The sequence below is a fragment of the Macaca nemestrina genome, chromosome 14 (genome assembly GCF_043159975.1).
Source record: "Macaca nemestrina isolate mMacNem1 chromosome 14, mMacNem.hap1, whole genome shotgun sequence".
Lineage (NCBI taxonomy): Eukaryota > Metazoa > Chordata > Mammalia > Primates > Cercopithecidae > Macaca > Macaca nemestrina.
This window is the reverse complement of record NC_092138.1, coordinates 18,960,695-18,974,266: the sequence shown is the minus strand read 5'-3', so window position 1 is coordinate 18,974,266 and position 13,572 is coordinate 18,960,695. Positions and strand designations below refer to the sequence as shown.

Sequence of the window (13,572 nt, the reverse complement as noted above, 5' to 3'; positions counted from 1 at the left end):
AAATACACAAAATGTTTGATGCAAGTGTCTCACATGAATTCTGCAGAAGAAAAAGTTTCTACCAGAACTCCATTAGAAAACAAGAGAAAGCTTGTCATACTAGTTAAGAATTCAGACAAAATCTAAAAAGGCTCCTTTCTCTATCGAATCTGCAAAAGTATACCTAGCACAGCTACATAACAAGCATGTACTTGATGGCATATGGCATGCTAAGACAGATAAAGCACAGCCCCTGGCTTCCAATAGTTCCCTGTCTAGTGAGGCATGCACATTTGTTCACAAATAACCACAGGACAAAGAGGAAAATGACTACAAAGGAGAACTAAGATTTATTGACTTCTTACCTTGTGTCACACATTCTGTTAAGCAATTTACATAGAAGTATATATGATTATCTCTAATTTACCAAGGCCCAAGAAAGGCTAAGTAAATTCTCTAAAGCCGCTTAGGTAGAGAACAGCGGTGCTAGAGCTAACACCGAAGAAACTGAGGTCAAAAAGGACTTCTTTGATACAAGGGTAGAGGACAGAGAGATTAAATCTGTCTCGGGGAAGATAGGGTAGGAAAGAGAAAACTGGGGAGAGAAGACTTTTAGCTGGGTTATTGAAGAATGAGTGGGATTTTGATAATAATGACTTCCATTGCAAGTGGAAGGAACAGTGAGAAGAGATGCAGGGAGGCGTGAGGTTGCAGAGTACAGCTAATATCTACCACCAGAATCTGGGGTGGCTTATTTCCAGCATTCATGCAGGAGGGTATGGGGGTGAAACTGACCCCATAAATTATAAGCAGTGTCATGTGAATCAAATCATACATTTTATTACTGAAGGAACAATCAGAATTAATAGACTACTCTTGGAAACAGTCTACATCTTTCACAACTAAAATAAAATTTAGAAATTCAATCTGTAGAATGACAAGATGAGAAGAAATAAAGGAAATATCTTCTTCACTGAGAAAAAAGGGAAATTTTATATATATATATATACACACACATATATATGTATATATTTTAAAAATCTTAAGTACAAGAGCATTTACTCTGAATTTTTCAAAATAGAAACCCATATCCCCAAAAGATATATTTATTTCTTGGTGTGTGTAGGAGGTTAAATAGTGTCTCTCCAAAATTCTTGCTCACTCAGAACTTAAGAATGTGACCTTATTTGGAAATAGGGGCTTCGCAAATGCAGATAACATAAAATCATAATGTATTAGGGTAAACCCTAAATCCAGTGATTGGTGCCTTTATAAAAAGGCCATATGGGTTGGGTGTGGTGGCTCACACTTGTAATCCCAGCACTTTGGGAGGCTGAGGTGGGTGGATCATGAGGTCAGGAGTTCGAGACCAGCCTGGCCAAAATGGTGAAACCTTGTCTCTACTAAAACTACAAAAAATTAGCTGGGCATGGTGGCGGGCGCCTGTAATCCCAGCTACTTGGGAGGCTGAGGCAGGAGAATCGTTTAAATCCAAGAGGCAGAGGTTGCAGTGAGCCAAAATAGCGCCATTGCATTCCACCCTGGGCGACAGGGTGAGACTACATATGGAAAAAAAAAAAAAAAAAAAAAGGCCATATGAAGACACAGAGGTAGACACTGAGGGAAGATGGTCATGTGAAAATGAAATCAGAAATCAGAGCAAAGAATCTGCAAATCAGAGAGCACAAAGGATTTCTGGCAACCACCAGCAGCTAGGAAGAGGCAAAGGACAATTCCTCTATAGAATCTACAGAGGGAAGAGGACCCTGCTGAGACCTTGATTTCAGACTTCTACTTTTCCAAATTGTGAGAGAACACATTTCTGTTGTTTTAAACCACCCAGTTTGTGGTACTTTTTTATGGCAGCCCTAGCGAACTAATACAATGGGCAGTTGAAAATCTCAAGTAATCCATAACAAAACAAATTTGGTCATAATACGGCAGACTTAGCCCATTTTAGTAGAGGTTAGAAACCTTAGAGGTCATGGTCTTTATGAAGACAGGTGCTACAAAGCTCCTAACAGCTGTCTGTTGGAAACAGCACAAAAATACGGATTCAGTAAATAAAGTTTACTCCTTTTTTTTTGTATGCTAGACCTTCTTCATTTGTTCTGTAATAGTAGACTCTAAGACCAGCTAAAAGTAAGAGAAAAAATAGAGTTACCTACCTCTCTCTTTCTCTACCTCCCTTTCCCACATCTGTCCATCCTCCCATCCATCTATCTATCCACCCATTCATTCATCTCTCATCCAGTCATTCATCTACATAACATAGAATTAAATCAGAATATGACAGTGACACTGAATCTACAGGCATCCGTGAAATACTAATCAATAGAGTTGTGGCTGGAGAAAAGAAAATCACTTTAAAGAAAGACTTCAACTAACCTGAAATTAGACATATTTGTCTCACATAGGTTCTCATGCTGAGAAAGTTTATTTGTTAACATAGCTGAAGAAATTATAGGCATATCCACGTGAAAAAGGGCCCTAAGGGGAAAAAAAAAACAAAAAAACAAAAAACAATAACCCATGCATTCTGTAAGGAGAACTATGCCAAACAGAAGAGCTTCAAAGTCCTGTGAAACTCTGAAACTCTTGGGCTAGAATTCTATGTCTCACCAACTTTCTTTCACTTCATCTGCCAGTCCCTCTTCTCTCCCAGCTAGGAATTCACAGTCAGGCAGTGTCAGTATATGCGGTGTGTTGCAGTGAAAATGCAAACACATTTTCTATAATGAACATATGGGAGACTCCAGTTGAAAAGAGTTCCGATTCTATCCCAAGCATGTTATTGGCTATGACTGCAGAGAAGCAGGCAGCAGACGGAACCAGGAAGCATGAAGACAAGAAAGGAAGGATGTGTGCTTGACTGCTGTTTCAAGATCCTGAGTCCTGCCATGCCACGCTGCAGCCTCTTTCCAAAATCAAACTGCCTTGCTGGGTGTCTTTCTGGGTATTTAATACGTATCTTTCATTCTACAGCCCTTGGCCTTACATAAGGGGAAAAAACTCGAACATAAATTGTATGTGCCTTGAAATTTGTATATAGGTATCAGTATTTTTAATTTTTTTAAATATGAAAAAATTAAGTATTCAAAAATTGAAGCAAATATACAAGTAACTTTACATATTTATATTTAGGCGTAACAATCATAATTGTTAATATTTTTATATTTTTCCTTCATATGTGCATTCTTTATATGCATAAATATAAGCATGTGCATGTATATACATGTGTACACATGTATATATATGTATAAAACCATATTAATATAGTACACTTTATCATTAAAGGCAAGGACATTCTGCTGCATAATCTCTATATAGCCATAGGTATTTTTGAAAAGCTTTATTATGCCTTGTTATCATTTTCACCAGGGTGATACAGATTCAAAATGACAATAAATTAAAATTATTTCTCTCCCCCAAATCAAATTACTTGTTTACATGTCAACTCAAGAATGTTTCCTTCAAGATCCATCGTTTCCTTTTGATGTGGAAGAAGACCTCTATCTAGACACATGTGTCAATGGTGAGCACAACCATGGGAAATGCCGTGAGTCAAATAAATAGCATTACTGTTGACTGCACAGAGATAACTAAAGGTCATAGAAGCAGCTGTCAGGTTGGTATGTCAGAAAACTGCAACCATCTACTTAGTCAAGGATATTATATCCAAATAAAATTGCACCTGCTGATACGTAATAATTTCTCTTCCAGCAATGAGGTATCCTGCAATGAAACAGAATGCTTTGAAATAAATGTACAAGACCTTATAATCATCACTTTCTCTTAGGTTTATAGAGGATTTCTTCATTTGTGGTGAATGAGATGTGTTTTTATTGCATTACATGATGAAGGGACATGAGGACATGGGAAGCAGTGAGTGGGATTAGAGTTAGCGCAGGACAAAGTGTAAGATAGTACCACGGTTTGGGGTGCACTTCTCCATATTGCAAAGGATGTGATAACTAGTTGGTTGCTCCTCTAAAGTTCAATGGTCTTCTTCAAGCTTACTTTCTCACTGAATGTTTCAGAGGACTTTACTGAGTGTCTGCCTGTCCTATCCTGTTGACTATTTCTTTGTAGGAATTTTGCTCACATACTTATTTCAATATGTTCTATAATAAGTGAAGTGTCATTTCCAAGAGAGACAATGAAAAATCTCCTCCAGGAATAATTTTATTTCCTTTAGATGTGGTATTTCAAAACTTGTTCCTTGTGACACAGGAAATCAGTTAAGCACTGGTCCTGTGCAGTAAGCTGAATTCCAAAGGCTTTCTCTTTCAATGACCTTTACAATCTCCCTGCTAGGCCTATTTTAGCTCCATGTGCAAATCTAAGTGGTTGAGACATCAGGAAAGAATGGTTTCCTCAGGCCTGTGAACAGAAAAACTTAAGTACTACCATATAAAACTGAATAGTCTAAATCTTCTCTAACTTCCCCTGTCTTGTCTTTCTCCATTTCTATTTAGTCTCTGGATTCTTAAACCATATTTCAGATATTTTCCTCACAATTCTATGGAAAAGGGAGTCTATTTTATGAATAGAAATTTCTTGGAAAGGCCATCTTCTATTTATATGATAGCTATCTCTGCATACATAATGATTTTACCTTAAATCATAAAATTTACTTTAAAAACTCTTTTCTATCTACAAAATGATCTGAATTAGCATCATTACAGGGCTTATCATGGAACATCTTATCTACTTATGCAATTTCAAAGTCTAGAAAGCTAGAGTGAATACAGTAGACCTTCAACATTCACCATTTTAGCATTCACAATGTAGATTATTGGTGTAGAAGGTGCAAGACATAGAGTGACTGGTAATTTTGCTGCAGCAAGAAATTAAATTGGCATAGACCAAGGTGCTAGTTTGTATGAATGCCATTTTACTAGTGAAAGCAGCTAACAAATTTTGCAGAGTCTGCATCTCAACAAGGTTTTGTATTATCCATTCAATTCCATACATGCAATAACACAAATGTATTTTTGTGAGAAAAATATAAGTCAGGCAAAAAAAAAAAAAAAAAAAACAACGAAATCTGTAAAAAATTGGAAAATACTGTTACTTTGTCATGTGAAGACATGTGGTTAAAAACCAGGTGCCAAGGGTCTTCTGCAATTGGTTGGGATGGTAACATGATATGCAATTGGTTGGGATGGTAACCAATGGTGCATGCATATGGATATCCTCAGTAGTTAGAGCTGTGATAGGAAATGTCCACATGCCTTCCTGAATCTAATTATCATAGAAGAAAGATTTTTATACTAGGCTACCCATTTGGGGGAAAAAAGTCTGCATTCCCAATTGCAGCTGCCAAGACCTGCTATTCTACTGCATCCCTGCCCTTCCCAAGCTGCAGAAGAACTGAGGGGAAACAGACCTAGGTGGTTTCTTAAATTTTATTGTAAAGGAAAGATAGCAATGGGATATAAAATCTAGGAGAGAAGTCAAGGAAAACACCATACATTATTAGAGGGCAAATAAAATGCTCAGAATTCCACCCATCAGAAATAGATAAGCAGTTATTTTTTAAATTGGAATAAGCACTGAAGGCCAAATTTCTTTAGAAATAAAAAGGCAAAACAGAAAGAAATATAGTACACAAGAGAAAGCTGAAGAATGTACTGCAAAAGAAGATCTATCCCAGAAAACAAAAGAAAATTATGAACAACAAATGCATTTCTCATGGAAATAAAACACAGACTCTACATACCAGATGGGAACTCAAAGTAGAGAAAGAAGAGATCAAACATGAGACCTTTTGACAACAAAATGTGATGAAAAAACAATGTGACAACAGAAGAAAAGCTTCCATTCATAAGAACAGAAACAAAATATCTAGAAACAAATCAAATGCTAAAAATGCAGAACCATTCTGAGGAAAAGATAATGCTAATGAGACACATATAGGAAGAGTTGGCTAAATGTGTATATATGCATAATTCATAATTAATAAGTCTTAATAAAATTAAGATGTGATGCTTATATTTACTAAAAATCCTCCAATTTCAACTGAAACTGAAGTAAAATTAAAAATACTATTATTTTGGAATGACAAGAATATTTCTAAATTAACCTGGATGAATAAATACGCAGTAGCCAGAAGCTTTCTGAAAGGACAAATATGAGTTAAGGTTTATTCTATCATATATTAAAATACATTACAGAGCCACAATATTTAAAACAGCATGATTACAGCCTGTATTAATCTATTCGCATACTGCTATGAAGAAATATCTGAGGCTGGGTAATTTAAAAGAAAAAAAAGGTTTAATGGACTCATAGTTTCACAAGGCCAAGGAGCCCTCACAATCATGGTGGAAGGCAAAGGAGGAGCAAAGGCACATCTTATGTGGGAACGGGCAAGAGAGCATGTGCGAGGGAACTCCCACTTACAAAAACATCAGATCTCATGAGACTTATTCACTATCACCACTGTCACACGGGAAAAACCTGTCCCCATGATTCAATTACCTCCCATGACACGTGGGGATTATGGGAGCTACAATTCAAGTTGAGACTTGGGTGGGGACACAGCCAAACCATATCACAGACCCTAATGTATATTAATGTATTCTGGAGTTTGGAATAAGAAAAGGTCAGCACCTCCTGTTTCTTTAAATGGCCAGCAAAAGATGGAATTATATCTCCAGAATGTCTTCAACTCATTTTACGTAAAAAACGACTGTCTCTTCAGTATAAATTTATGCTTGTCAATCTCTCCATCCTCAAAAATCTTCAATATACTGAGCTAAATCGCTTTGTAGTCAGTATTCTGTATAGTTCAAATCTATATTTGTTTCCTATTACTGCTGTAACAAATTACCACAAACAGTAAACAATAGCTTCAAACAATGCAAATTTATTACTTTGAGTTCTGGAGGTCAGAGTCCTAACTTAGTCTTAAAGAGCTAAAATCAGATGTTGACAGGACTGTCTCCTTCTGGAGGCTCTGGGGAGAATCTGTTCCTTCCCTCCTCTGGTTTCTGGAGGCTGTTCTCATTCTTTGACTGACCCCAGGTCATACAGCCTTTTTGGTCCCTGCTTCCATCACCACACACCATTTCTCTCTGACTCTGATCCTCCCGCCTGCCTCTTATGAAGACCTTTGTGATTATATGGGGCCCACCTAGATAATACAGCATAATCACTTCAAGATCTATAATTTAATCCCAGCCATAAAGTTTCTCTTACCATGTAAGATAACAGATTCACAGGTGCCAGTGATTAGAATGTAGACATTTTTATAGGGGAGAGAGAGGGGCCTTGTTGTACCTACCACATTCTCTTTTGCTATCATCCTAATTATCTGGTTATTAAAAACCTGAAAAAACTAATGCCAGTCATATCCATATATGTATATGCATTTGTGACATCAGAGCAGTGAAGAAAATTTTCCTGGATGCTGCTGAATCTTATATGTATCATTAGCTTAGTCAGTTAACTCTGTTTTAAAAGAAATCAATAGACACTGAAAAACTACTTTGGCTGGGTGTGGTGACTCAGGCCTGTAATCACAGCACTTTGGGAGGATAAATGAGGAGGAACACTTGAGGCCAGGAGTTTGAGACCAGCCCGGGCAACATTGCAAGACCCTGTCGCTGCAAAAAATTTTAAAAATTAGCCAGATATAGTGGTGCATACCTGTAGTCCTAGCTACTCAGGCGACTGAAATGAAAGGATCGCTTGATCCCAGGAGTTTGAGGCTACAGTGAGTTATGAGGGTGCCACTGCACTGCAGCCTGTGTGTCAGAGCAAGACCCTTTCTCTGAATAAGTAATGATTTGCCCTTTAACAAATGAGAGAAAGTATCACATATTTTCTGTTGCTTTGCCTTTATTCAATCATTTTATACTTATATGTTGAATACCTATTAATATAGTAAAAATAAAAATTATTAGGATATAATTACAGTCATAGTAGCTGTCATTTATTAAGTGCTTTCTATGGGTCATTGTGCTAAATTGCATGAATTATTTATTTCTAATCATTCTAAAATCAGGATATTATTTCCCACTATATACAGATGAAAACACTAAAAAATCTTAAAAGAGTTGCAAGCAAGTAGGTATTAGAAAAACTATTTGAACTTAGTGACTCTAAGGACCCTAACTTTACAATCTACCTTTGCTCCTAGTACTTGCACAAGGCGCTAGACAAAAGGAATCAATGGCAGGACCTGTTGCCCCATGCTTCTGTTCCATTGGTGACCCAGACTAATAAGAGGCAAGAACAAAAGGGTAAAACATGTGCTGTGACAGAAGATGAGAATGTGACAAGAGCTCACAGATAGGCTCCTCACCCAGACAAAAACAGGGTACCATCTTTCCAGGAGGCAGCTGAGGACTGAAGAAGGGGTGCAAGGGCAGGTTGCACAGCAGTGGGGTGAGGACTGCAGGCTGATTCAACAGAATGAGCAAATGCCTGGAGGCAAGAGAACATGGAGAGTCAAAGAGATTAAAAGAAATTCATTATGGCTGGATGATAAATGTCAAGGAGAGGATAGCAAATGACCGGGAAAATACGCCTGGGCCAAATTATACAAGACCTTGTAAATCATGTTAAGGAGTTTGAACTTCATCAGAACTTCATCCAAGGGTCAGGTCAGTCCCTTTAAAAGTTTTCAGCCAGGAATTATTTGATACTTGAGCAAATTTGCATATTAGAATGAGAGGAAGCGTGACTTCGATGGGGACAATGCTGGGAGCAGCGAGGCCAGCCAGTCAGCTGTTGTAGGTCTCCAGTCATTATGGAGGTGTTGCAAAGCTAATATTTTCATATTAACACATACATGGAAATATTGTGAAGAAAAAGGCAAAATTCACATGGATTTTAAATATAAAGCACCCAGCTTCAAAGAAATCTCGTACTTGCAAAACAATCCCGGAGTCTGTTGCTCCAGCTCCCTCGCTGCACCTTCCCTCACCCCTGAGTATATTCTGCACTGCCAGATTGAATACATCGCTGGGCAACGCCGCAGATGCACAAGGATTTTGTATGGTGCTAGTAGCCTGGTATCTCCCTAAAGCAAAGCCTGCAGGAAGGTATTTTATTTGCAAATGGTTCCGAGGAGCCAGTGTGAGGGGCAGGAGAGTGAAGTAGGGAAGGAAAGCAAATACAAGAAGGCATTTTCATTTTGGTGGAACCTTCTGAGGTGCCTAAGGAAATGCATCTTAGAACTTTTCTTTATGGAGATGTCCTGGGAATCACATTTATCTTCCATCACCCAGGTTTCCATTACTCATTGCTCAAGGGTGGCAGTTCCATGAATCAGTGCCTAGTGGGTTGCCACAGGGGTCCAAGCTGAGTAGCTCTAGGTAGGGCATTGGGGGTCTATAGCGTAGGCCCACAGTGAGGCCCCAGCAAGCTCTACTTGTATGAAGCTGGTTAAAGCTTACATAGAAGCAATTGCCACAGCCACGCCAGATTCAGGGTGGAGCTGTGATTGTAATAGCACTTGCTGCTCTCTGAAGTTCCTTTTTTATTGTATTTTTCATGTGTGTACTGCCTCTCTCACCCATTAGACTGCAAGATCAAGTTGTCTTTTTCTTTTTAAACTGCCACCACTTCAGTTGTGGAAATCTGTCTGCCTTACACTAGATGCTTAAACATTTTTTCATTGAGGAGTGACTGTGAAGTCCCAGGTGTCTGCCATGTATATGGTTGCCTCTTTAAGATGGTGGGTGAGACTAGATTTTTTGCGTTTGGTTTTTCCACTTTCAGTGTTGAAGTTCACACAGTCTGCTACTTAGGGAATACTGTAGCTGCAGCAGATTGGACAGAAGACCATTTCAAGGCTGGAAGGCAACTATACACATAGATCAAGAGAAATGTTGATTTCTCAGCCACTATGAAGTATTCTATCGGGTGGAGTCACTCCACATTGGATGATTCCAAAGTAACCCATTAACTCCCATTCTTTGGAAAGTATGCATCCAGGAGCAAAAGAAAAGGGGCCTCTCCCAGCTCCACGTTTTTCCCCTGACTGATGCTGGGTCACTCATCTTATTGTTTATGAAGCTTTCTGCATATCTCAGAAACAGAAATTTGAAGCTAGGGGGAAGGAAGCATGCTGATGATAAGAAAAATGGCACTGTTTCAAAACCCCTACCTGTCTTGAATAACTCAACCAACAGGTCTGGTAAAAATTGATTCTTGGGAGGGCACCATGGCTCATGCCTGTAATCCCAGCACTTTGGGAGGCTGAGGCAGGTGGATTACTTGAGGTCAGGAGTTTGTGACCAGTCTGGTCAACATGGCGAAACATTGTCTCTACTAAAAGTACAAAAGTTAGCGGGGTGTGGTGGTGCCCACGTGTAGTAGTCCCAGCTACTCGGGAGGCTGAGGCAGGAGGATCACTTGATCCTGGGAGGCAGGGGTTGCAGCGAGCTGAGATTGTGCCACTGCACTCCAGCCTGGACAACAGAGTGAGACTCTGACTCAAAAAAAAACAAAAAACAAAAAAACACATTCTTGCAAAGTTTGTATTCTGTTCACAGAGATCATTAGGGATCACATTCTAATATTGTATTGTATACAAATTTCCAACCAAATTTACATTTTAGAATGGGAAGCAGATTTAGAACTCATCTTTGTTTGCTGTCTCCCTCCCATCAACCCTCCTCAGCCTGCCCCATATGTGGCCAACAGGAAATAAAGGCTCAGAAAAGTGAAGTAACCGCTCTATGTTGCCCAGCTACTTTGTGGCAGAAACAAAATGAGAATCTTTCTGTGTGGTATAGTTCTTGTTTCAGAGCAATTCAATAGAGTGTGGGTTACTGATAATGTTAAAGTGGCAGGTTTGATTTTTGTGTATAGGCCATGGATTCTTCCCTGCTTCCACCAACCTCCCTAAAACACATAAACTAGCCTACAAATGCCTTGAGGGTTAGAAATGTGTCTTTTATCCAGTGCCTGGCACATTGTAGGATCTCAAAAAATATTTGTTGTAAAATGAATTTCTCTGGCTGTGGTATTAGTCATCCCGAAGGAGGATAATAACCTTTTTCCCCAAATACATTTTTCTCCGCTATCCTGGTTACTTTCTCCTGTCTTTGTTTATAGTCAATCAATATCGCTGTTAAGGCGCCTCCAGCTTTGTTGTATTCGGGTTCGGAGCCTTGTCTGTTGGACAGCCTGACTTACCACAGAGATACCAAACACCCTTTCAAAATCTATTACTGGGTCAAGCCTCAACTCTACTACTTTAAAAATCATTTCTCCAAGGTTTGCTTTAAAGTTTTCTTTCTCTCCATGTCAGCAGGATAGCTGTGAATTTCTTATTTTCAGCAAGCCCTCCTTTGAGGAATGGTGACCCAGTAAGAGGGATTTTCACATACGGTAAAATCTTTCTGTCAGAGGTTTAGACTTTCTCCCATTCATCTAGCTTAGAAAAGGATTCTTTTTTTTTCTTTTTTTTTTTTTTTTTTTTTTGCTCAGTTTCTGTAATTATTGTTACTGCCTTGACTAATGCCAGTGTAAAGCCCAAGTCTAGCAATATAAGATAGACTAAATAGAGAATTTCATTGCAAGGTAAAAATTGTATTCTTTGTAAATGTGTTTCTTGTTAAGGATACCTATTGTTAGGTGCTAAAGGGATATGTCACCAAGGAATATATTTAATGGCATAATTTTAAAATAATGCCATTGATTTGTATAACTCTGGACTTAGAATTTGTAACTTATCTTACACATTGATTTCCCTTATATTTCCACAAAAAACATAAAGCCAAGTATAACATTCTTTGAGAAATACACAAAGAAAAGTTTCTAACAAGTTTATCAATTCCCTGGGTCTCACCTCTGGTGGACTGAAGCTAGTCCTCTGGAGGGAGTAGAATTTGGAAAAAAGGGATTAGAGAATGTTGAAAGGCCATAGAATGTTGAAGCCGTGAAAAATGTGGCAAAATTGGTTTCCAAAATCCTTATTGGGAGGAACCAAGACCATTTTGGGGGTTTCAGGGAAACAGTGGCATCAAATGTAAAGAATGAGAACAGCATTGATACTGAAAAAGTCAGAAGCTGAGTGAGATATGAATAACCAAGACTCAGCCATGAAGAAAGCTTATGATGATCCAGCCAACGAACTTGTGCAATCTTAGTTGCCAATAGCAATGCCATATCTATGTGTTTGATGAACAGCTAGCTCTTCTGTACATGTTTTTCCATTTGTGTCAGTGAAGAAATCTATAAACAATTGCCACTGACTAGTAAATGTCACCACTTAAGTTGTTCAACAAATCTTTATTAAGGATTACGGTGAGGAGCCATTGGATTAGGTACTGTACTTGTTCAAAAATGAGTTAGAGATGGTAGCTGTCCTTGAAAACATACAACCATAAAGGGAGAAAAGTAGAAAATAAGTATAGAACAGGGCTGTTTATGATCATTTTAGTAATAAGCACCTATTATATGCTAGACACTATTTTAAATTCCTTCTAGGTATTACACGGACAAATGTTAGAAGAGATTAAGAGAGATGACAACTGTCTACGTGATTAGAGGAAAAGGTATAGGTTGAAAGTATGGGTAGAATTTCTATGGATGCAGTAGTTTCACTAGAGTGTTCCACTCAAATAAATTGAACCAGGAAAAACAAGGAGGGCGAATACTATAAAGCACCTGGAGGAAAAAGCTGAATGGAAGCTGTGATGGCATAGAGATGTATTTTAGGAAACAGGGGTTTCTGCATCAACTTTGATGCTAAGCCAAAAGGTTTGATTTTTATTTTGTAGGCACTGGGGAACTATTGAAGGTTGCTGAGAACAGACTCACATGATAGAAACTGATTAATCTAGAAGACTGAGAGTAGATGAGAAAACATCAGGTAGCCATGACAATGGCTCAGGCCCAAAACAACAAGGCCAATAGAAGGGAAGATAAGGAAGGGATTCCAGAAGGTAGCCTTATGGGCTTGAAGTCATCACTATCCAGTTGCTCATCTCTACAAAAGGTCCTACCACCATACATATTTTTTGGCAATAACTTGCATATCCATAGAGATGCTCTAAGCATCATTTGGGAAGCGACTTGGTAACTATGAATACTGAAATATGCTTCTAGCGGTCTTTTATAAAGCAGACTTCCCAAGGGTAAACTGTGATGTAAGCTGTGAAAATGGTTACATACAAAATCCACAGATTTCTAACCAGAATGCTTATAGAACTCATTATTCAATTTCAAGAGTGTGCCATTTGTTCTGTAACAAAAATAGGACCAATATCAATGAAGCAGTGTTTTGAAGTTTTTGGGCATGATTACATAGCTTGGGAAAACGTTAATATTTGGTACATATGGCCAAGAAAGTATTGTTTGTAAAAGAAAGATCACTTCTAAATTCTTGCCTATAGATTGAGGAGTATTATGTAACTTTTGGTTTCTACAGTGGAATTTTCTCTTTATATTCCATTCCTTTTCTTCTCTCAAAACCCAATGGCAAGGAATGGGGAGGAAGAGAAATGCATACAGTGGGTTGTTTCAAGTGTACCTTACTCAAGACAACGTATGTAGACAACCAGAAGAGTGAGCACTCTCATTTCTCAGGACCTGATTCCTTCCAGCCAGTAAACAGATCATACCACA

General features: G+C 38.4%; 2 long non-coding RNA genes across 3 annotated transcripts in view; one reads left to right on the top strand and one right to left on the bottom strand.

Moving 5' to 3' along the window:
- LOC105498722 (uncharacterized) overlaps window positions 1-13,572 on the bottom strand; it is a 46,525-nt gene that overhangs the window by 20,693 nt on the left and 12,260 nt on the right. The gene's annotated exons all lie outside the window — the stretch shown is intronic.
- The window catches only part of LOC112422985 (uncharacterized), a 182,123-nt gene that overhangs the window by 156,852 nt on the left and 11,699 nt on the right, over window positions 1-13,572 (top strand). The window contains exon 9 of the long non-coding RNA XR_011612419.1: window positions 3,443-3,514. This is a non-coding gene — a long non-coding RNA (uncharacterized lncRNA). The remainder of the gene's footprint in view (window positions 1-3,442; window positions 3,515-13,572) is intronic.